The sequence below is a fragment of the Triticum urartu genome, chromosome 2A (genome assembly GCF_056163025.1).
Source record: "Triticum urartu cultivar PI428250 chromosome 2A, HENAU_Tu73, whole genome shotgun sequence".
Classification (NCBI taxonomy): domain Eukaryota; kingdom Viridiplantae; phylum Streptophyta; class Magnoliopsida; order Poales; family Poaceae; genus Triticum; species Triticum urartu.
The window spans coordinates 193,068,914-193,076,940 of NC_141874.1; the positions used below are offsets into that span (position 1 = coordinate 193,068,914).

General features: G+C 42.5%; 1 non-coding gene across 1 annotated transcript; it reads right to left on the reverse strand.

The window, feature by feature from the left end:
• Positions 1 to 462: 462 nt before the first annotated feature.
• LOC125536641 (uncharacterized) lies at positions 463 to 4,024 on the reverse strand. The gene is made up of 4 exons (XR_015616049.1): positions 2,775 to 4,024; positions 1,304 to 1,397; positions 1,138 to 1,163; positions 463 to 995 (listed from the first exon to the last, which is right to left on the reverse strand). It is a non-coding gene; the product is annotated as an uncharacterized LOC125536641 (transcript).
• Positions 4,025 to 8,027: the final 4,003 nt, after the last annotated feature.

The window sequence follows — 8,027 nt, forward strand, 5'->3', positions numbered from 1 at the left end:
GGTAGAAGTCGTGTTCTATAGGATGAAGATTCAACCCTCATTATTGAGTGTTGGTTAGCTAAAAGACGACATGAGTAAAGTTGGTTGACAAAAAGACGACATGTGTAGAGTTAGACGTAATAGAGTTGGTCTAGCCCTAATTGAAGAGAAGTCTATCCGACATCAATGGCTAAAGCGTATTGATAACCTCAAAAAAGGTTAATATAGATCAAACTTGACATGAGAGGAGGCCATAAAGGAGGGATAAGAGTATCACCAAAAAACGACGAGTTGATTCCAGGATCATATGGGTTTAAGCTCTTGACAACGAGTTGATTTCAGAATCACATGGGTTTAAGCTCTTAACACCAGCTTGTCGGGAGGCTTTGTTGATCTCTTTAACCTTTGAAATCAGAAAGGACCTGATCAAAACTTCTTATTTCAGAAAATATGCATCCCTTCCTCTAAAAACTAACTGCAGGCTTTAAAACGACCATTACAAATTTTATAGGGAGGTTCCAGAAATATGCTACAGTGCGATTTTGCTGTCTTTTATAAGAGCAGTTTTTTCATTGACCAAAGGGGTTTCCGTAAACGGAAAGAGCTGGGGAGCTGGGGAGGCGGCCAACCGGAAGCTACCCCCACCCAGCCGAGACGCCGAAACAGATATAGTACTGTCGCATTGTACAGAAAACTACAACCACAAAACATACCATGGTGCTACCAGAACGCCGAACCACTAGACTAGACAAGGAGCAACACAGTAAAAGCATTTCTTTAAGTGAAGAAACGCGGGGTGGATGCGGATGACTCAAATCAGCCATGTGTAACAGATTAGCACACTTCTAAATCACCTCCATCGTCTACGTCATCTCAGTCTTCATCTCCGTCCTCTTCGACATCGTCCTCACTGATCTCGGAGTCATCCCCACTCGTCTCAGAGTCATCTCCATCCCCTTCAAGATCCACACTCATCTCAGAAGCATCATCATCTCCATCTTCAAGTTCCTCCAGACCTGCACAAAGAAACGATGATCCATGATTGGGATAGCAAACATTTGTGTTATGAAATTCCTTTAGCCAGCAAACCCAATAAATGAAAAAACATTCCCAACTGAACGCATTGGAATAAACCAGTTTAGTAGATCTCCTACATACCCATCTCATGCAATTCGGGACACCACCTGAATAAATTGAAACAAGATAGCATCCATTAGGTTCTGAAACAAAAAAGACTTCTATAATGCAACAAGCGGATGTTTCTAGAGTAAAGCAACATATACTGCAACAACAATCTATACACATGAGTGAAGAACAAATTCACCTGTCTGTGGCAGCAATCACTTCTTCATGGAAATCCTCCACTGAGTCATATTGATTCAGGAAATAAACCCCCGTGGCACCCAACACATCGGTTCCTTCAGATTAATCAAAGATATAATTAGTGTTGGTGAAATTTAAAATCCCAGCAACATAATGATAAATTAACTAATGAAATGCAGTTGAAGTATCATATTTTCAGCAAGCAAGTTGGGCATCACAGAATCCTGATATGTGCTAGGTTTTTTTTTCAAAGGACCGCATAATAACATCATCTACAAGACATATCAACATAAAAAGACAAAGATCTAATCAAGCTGGACAACGATCTCATAAATAAGATGCCATATGAAGCTGGACAACAATCTTAGAAATAAGATGATGTCTGTACATGAAGTTCCAAACTGTGTTCCAGATTGAACTGACTTTTCCACATTGTGCTGTCTTTATTGATTCACTCTGCATGTATTAGTTGAATAGACAACGAGACACTCCTTTCGGTTTCATGAATGAGGATAAATGTAAAGGATTAAAATAGTTTTGTGGTAGCAGGATATAGAAGATTTATTAATAGATTTTGATGGTTGAATGTAAAGAAAATACATGTGGGATCTGGGACAGTGTGTGTGTGGCTTAAAAAACTGTCGCTTGCAAAATGCTGGCACGAGAAGCTTGCTGCACATGTTTGCATGGAACTCTGATGAATGAAGCTATGCCTTTGGATTGCACTATATAAGTCCAAGTTTTGTTGTCTGAGTCTCCCTGTTTGGAGAATTAAGGGAAGGGGATCAGAGGGGCAAAAAAGATGAGGGGTCGCAGCGGAAGGCCAGGAATATAGAGGTAACAGAGGAAAAAAGTTTTCACTCCAGCAGCTCGCCACAGCTGACAGGCCACCAAGAATTTCAGTCCAAGCTTACATGAAGAACAATGACTGCTTTGGGTAAGAGAACAGAGGCGTGTGGATGAGGGATGTGTGAGAAAAGTGGTGGACGGTTACTTTAAAACGTCTCATTAAGTAAATTGGATTGTTACACAAGCCAAGCTGTACCAGCATCATATAGTGAATTTCAAGCATAATGGACTGATGTAAACAAGAAATACTGTGTCAGAACAGCCTAAAAACAACATATACAAGACAGGCCACCACCAAGTATGGTGCATTCTGTGTTGGGAGAAGAACCTTACTCTGAACCATCTATCTATGTATCTATCTATCTAGAATAATGGCCATCCGTGTCAGCACAGGCTTATGGACAAACAAAGAGCACCATAACAGTAAGGAAACATGAACTGCAACCTTAAATATTGAAATAAAAAAAACAAAGTTATATCACCCTGCATTAAATTAAAGGGTGTGAGACGATGCGCTATGTGCTCAATAAAATTATTAACACTTGCACAGAATTAATCATGCTAATGTCATATACACGCAAATCTGCAAATCACTTAAGAGAGAGTGAGAACAAGATGGGTACCAGGCAAGTGATGATATTCGGTGAGCTCCGGTGGAAACTGCCAAGCATGGACCAGGCGGGAGGAGAGGTCCGGCATCCCCGAATCTTCAAACTTCTCATACTGCACCACACTACTGTTCTGCAGGTTGACAGAGAAGATGTGCTTGTCCAGGAAGAAGTAGACCTCGTGTGCCTTCATCGGTTGACAAGCGCCACGGTGGGGATCACATCCCCGTGCAGCGGCGTCCTTTTGTAGGTCTCATGGTTCCAGATCTCAGCCAACCTCACTTCGTGCGTCGGCTTCCATTGCGCCTCTGACGGATTGTTGGAGGACAGCGTCCACATGCTGACCACCGGTTCGTGTCTGGGGCCATGGATCTGCACGTACCGCAGGCTGCCTTCGCTCACCTTTAAGCAGCGGTGTATGTCACCGTTGATTGTGGACGGTGCAAAGGGCAGCTCGTGTTGTACATGCGGGAACTTGATTTGGTGAAGCACCGGTTTATCGTCGAAGGGGTCGCAGGCAAGTATACAGTAGGAGAAGTCGAACCACCAGAGCAAACCTTCATGAGTGAGAACGCCATCACCGCGCCACTGTTGCTTATCCAAGATTTTCGAGCAGTCGGGCTCCTTCTCGACCCACGAGTACAAGTCGACCGTGTAGAAGAGCGCGAAGAAGACATCTTCTTCGAAAAAGCACGGGTTGAGATCGGCCACCATGAGAAGCCTGCGGTTGTGATTGCGGATGAGGCCAACGCAGTAGTGGCAGTTGAAGCCGCCGTCGTGGGGGAAGATGCCCATCGTCATGCGGAAAAGCGGATCGCAGATGTAGAAGGTGAGCCCGAACGAGGTGTAACCGCATAGCAGAAGGTGGCCGCTGCGGTCGGCAGCCGCGATGTAGGGGTACTCGACGCTTCCGGCGGGGCTGGCGACGCTACTCTCGACGAATAGGCGGGAAGGTAGCGGAACCTTGTTGAAGGAGAACGTCGCGTTGGGGAATTTCTGGGGCTTCATCACATCTTCCGACACATCCGGAACAGCGTACATGATGTACCACTGCTCCTGCGCCGCCGGGGCCATTGCTGGGTGTGTGTGTGGTGGAGGGTGGGGATGGGGATGGGAGGAATTGGATGATTAGGGTTCCCTGAGATGTGGGATGGGAGGAATTGGATGGGATGGGAGGAATTGGATCGATTAGGGTTCCCTGAGATGTGCGCGGGGATGTGGTCGATGGGAGTTGGATTTTTTTTTTAGGAAACCAAGTTTATTCATTCATAAGCCACAGAATGTGGAATACATCTCGGATCATGGGGTTGGCCAAGCCACACGTGCCGCCCCTGACCTAAAGAACGAGCAAACTTGGCTATGCTATGAGCATCGTTATTCGAGTTTCGACTTTTAAAAATGAAATTACAAGTAAACATGGTAGCTCTATGAAGTATCTCTAAAACAATGGTTTCATATTTTCCACGGTTGGAATTGTGGATATCCATGACCACCTGCTTCGCATCAGATGCCAATATGAAATTCTCTCTTCTCTATATAGGCTGAAGAAGGTGCTCCCTTCGGGTTGGGTACTTCGGGGCAGAGGCCCACAGCCCAGCCCAGCATGCAAAACGCTTTGGGCCACCCCCGATTAAACAGATTGGGACAAACGTCTATTGTAAAGATCATGGGCAACTTGGCACCTTCGATTGCCGTCCGATCGTGGTCATTTCGACTGTCTGCCTGGTTTCAATCGTTGGATCTTCACCGGTCGTTTCACCTTGTTTCACTTTGTTGGTTGTTTTTGCTTGTCGGTGTCTAGGAACCTGACATTGGGTTGTGTGCAACAACCCTTTGTGAGATCGACCAGGGACCAAACACGCTACGTTACCGAGGGCATCGATCGCCGGAGAGGAAACAACAAGAGGTAAAACACACCGGAGGTACCTAGGTTCAGGCCACCGTAGTGGTGTAATACACTACTCCTGCCTAAAGATAATATTGTTGTGTGTTCACAATGAACTGGTTACAATGTATGTGGTATGTTGTGAATGAGGCGAGCCTCCGGCTAGGTAGTAATCCTTTATTTATATCAAGGTTGGTGCTCCCCTTGTTCTACGGGGGTTGCCACATGCCTAGAATAAATCTAGGAGAGAGGAGGGGGTCAACAATAATTGTGAAACTTGACAAACAGTAGTAAAAAAAGAGTTCCAAAAGTCCAAGAAAGAATCAGTATAGGAGAAAAAAATAAACATACAAAAAACTATTTGGAAATAAGAATATAAATATTTGAGCTTCTTTACAAACTTATTTTGCAGATTTAAACCTTCTTTACAATTGAACGTAATGCAAGAAAATATAACTGGGGAACCATGTTAAACAAACAGCAGATTAGTTTCCTCATGGAACTGTTCCTTTGAGTTGAAAAAAACTCTTGCATTGGGACCCTTGAGAATAAAAAAGGGAAATATGTTTCCCAAAGAAATCGGTTGCTCGTTTACAGAACTGTTTCAGCTGTCTTCAGACATTGTTTACAGCCGAAGGTCTTGCAAAGAAACTATCACTAGACCAGCAAGAGAAAAAAAGATAGCTCTATTGTTAAGGAAACATTTTTTGCATGGAAGTATTCCTTTGAGTTGAATCTTGCAGTGCAACTTCCCTTAAAGGTGACAGTATTAATGAGACCCTTGAGAATACAAAGAAGAAATATGTTAATTGGAAGGTGCAGAACATTTAATCATTGGGATTCTTTTGGGTGAACCCTGTTACACTAACTAATAAGAATAATGAGACCCTTGAGAATAGAAAGAATAAACATGTTAATTGGAAATACATGTTGATTTCAGAAGTTACCTGAGGTTACTGTCATATGCACAACAAGTAAAGTTTGACCTTCAAAGCTTCACTTGAATATGTGGAAACCCTATTGAAACATATACATGATTAGAAGAAAATAATTTCACTGTTCGGTATGAAAGAACAGGCTCTAAGAAAAAACATCTCTTTTCTATCATTGGGAGACAAAATAAATAGAGAACTTACATGTCTCTGCAGGAAATAAGTTACTAACGGGAGCTGAATTTCATTGTCCTTGCAAGTTACAATCTCAAAAAGGAATTTTTGACGTAGAGCATGTAAATCATCCTACAGTATTTTAGAAAAAGTGATGTTTATTTCCTGATATGTTCCAATTAATGACCTGAAAAGGAAACATATGTCTATCGCTTACATTAGAGAAACCCTCCAAACCGAGACCTTTGTACTTGCTAACATACTGAAGAAGGAAAATTCTTGAGTCATACCTGTGAAAGAAAAATAATAGAACAATCAGTTCCATACTTAGGATGGAAATTATTGTGAATTTAAAATACTTTTAATCTGCTTTTTTAGGAGAAAGAACCAAAAAGTTGTTGGTGGCTGGTACAAATCTTGTAAAATGGGAGAGTTCCATGGAAAACCCACCTAAAATTGACCTTGGGAGCTGGTACAAATCTTGATTCAAAATTTCCTATGCTGAAAGAACTAGAATTTCCGTATGTAGCAGCAAACAAAACCTTGAATTTGTAGATAACAGCACTAATAGTTGGTAGAAATGTATCACCACTGTAGTATGGGTTCATGATATCAAAAAATTTGGCTCTGAAGTTAGCAATGATTAAAATCCATTGTTTTTCTTTGAATATGGGCATTTTTACCTAGGGAATTGTGGAAAGTTACAATCTAATAGTGTAACCTCTTTAAAGAAGAAAAATCTATAAGAGCAGTTTGTACAAAAGAACTTGTCTTACCAAGGAAGCATTCAATAAGCTGAAGCCAACATTACTTTCCTGTAAGATTAGTTGGTTTGCAGGATCTGAATGATTTAGCATTGGGTTCTTTAGATTCTCCTGCATGTTTGTTTCCCAGAAAATGATTGATAGTTAAGAAAAGGAAATATCGATGATGTGAAAACAAAAACTGAGGAGAAGAATTCAAAATATAGGCTGACCATGTCGTCAATGCTAACTGAAGGAAATATGCCCTAGAGGCAATAATAAAGTTATTATTTATTTCCTTATATCATGATAAATGTTTATTATTCATGCTAGAATTGTATTAACCGGAAACATAATACATGTGTGAATACATAGACAAACAGAGTGTCACTAGTATGCCTCTACTTGACTAGCTCGTTAATCAAAGATGGTTATGTTTCCTAACCATGGACAAAGAGTTGTTATTTGATTAATGGGATCACATCATTAGGTGAATGATCTGATTGACATGACTCATTCCATTAGCTTAGCACCCGATCGTTTAGTATGTTGCTATTGCTTTCTTCATGACTTATACATGTTCCTATGACTATGAGATTATGCAACTCCCGTTTGCCGGAGGAACACTTTGTGTGCTACCAAACGTCACAACGTAAATGGGTGATTATAAAGGTGCTCTACAGGTGCCTCCAAAGGTACATGTTGGGTTGGCGTATTTCGAGATTAGGATTTGTCACTCCGAATGTCGGAGAGGTATCTCTGGGCCCTCTCGGTAATGCACATCACATAAACCTTGCAAGCATTACAACTAATGAGTTAGCTGCAAGATGATGTATTACGAAATGAGTAAAGAGACTTGCCGGTAACGAGATTGAACTAGGTATTGAGATACCGACGATCGAATCTCGGGCAAGTAACATACCGATGACAAAGGGAACAACGTATGTTGTTATGCGGTCTGACCGATAAAGATCTTCGTAGAATATGTGGGAGCCAATATGAGCATCCAGGTTCCGCTATTGGTTATTGACCGGATACGTGTCTCGGTCATGTCTACATTGTTCTCGAACCCGTAGGGTCCGCATGCTTAAGGTTTTGATGACAGTTATATTATGAGTTTATGCATTTTGATGTACCAAAGTTTGTTCGGAGTCCCGGATGTGATCACGGACATGACGAGGAGTCTCGAAATGGTCGAGACATAAATATTGATATATTGGAAGCCTATATTTGGATATCGGAAGTGTTCCGGGTGAAATCGGGATTTTACCGGAGTACCGGGAGGTTACCGGAACCCCTCGGGAGGTATATGGGCCTTAGTGGGCTTTAGTGGAAGAGAGGAGAGGTGGACAGGGCTGGGCCGCGTGCCCCTCCCCCCTAGTCCGAATAGGACAAGGAGAGGGGGGCGGCGCCCCCCCTTCCTTCTCTCTCTCTCTCCTTTCCCCCTTCTCGAATCCTATTCCAACTAGGAAAGGGGGGAATCCTACTCCCGGTGGGAGTAGGACTCCTCCTGGCGCGCCCTCCTCCTGTCCGG